Source organism: Nestor notabilis, unplaced genomic scaffold, assembly GCF_000696875.1.
Source record: "Nestor notabilis isolate BGI_N333 unplaced genomic scaffold, ASM69687v1 scaffold21785, whole genome shotgun sequence".
NCBI lineage: Eukaryota > Metazoa > Chordata > Aves > Psittaciformes > Psittacidae > Nestor > Nestor notabilis.
This window is the reverse complement of record NW_009928241.1, coordinates 11,799-12,068: the sequence shown is the minus strand read 5'-3', so window position 1 is coordinate 12,068 and position 270 is coordinate 11,799.

Genomic DNA, 270 nt, shown 5'->3' with positions numbered 1-270 from the left:
ACCTTTCAGTCGCTGCCCCATGTCCTTTTCTTCCCCCGTTTCACCCCATCCCACCAGAGACCTCCCCACCAGACCTCCGGACTCTCACCCGCAGACCCAGCCCCTTCCCAATGCGTTGCTGCCCCTTCCCCAGCAACCTTTCAGTCGCTGCCCCATGTCCTTTTCTTCCCCCGTTTCACCCCATCCCACCAGAGACCTCCCCACCAGACCTCCGGACTCTCACCCGCAGACCCAGCCCCTTCCCAATGCGTTGCTGCCCCTTCCCCAGCA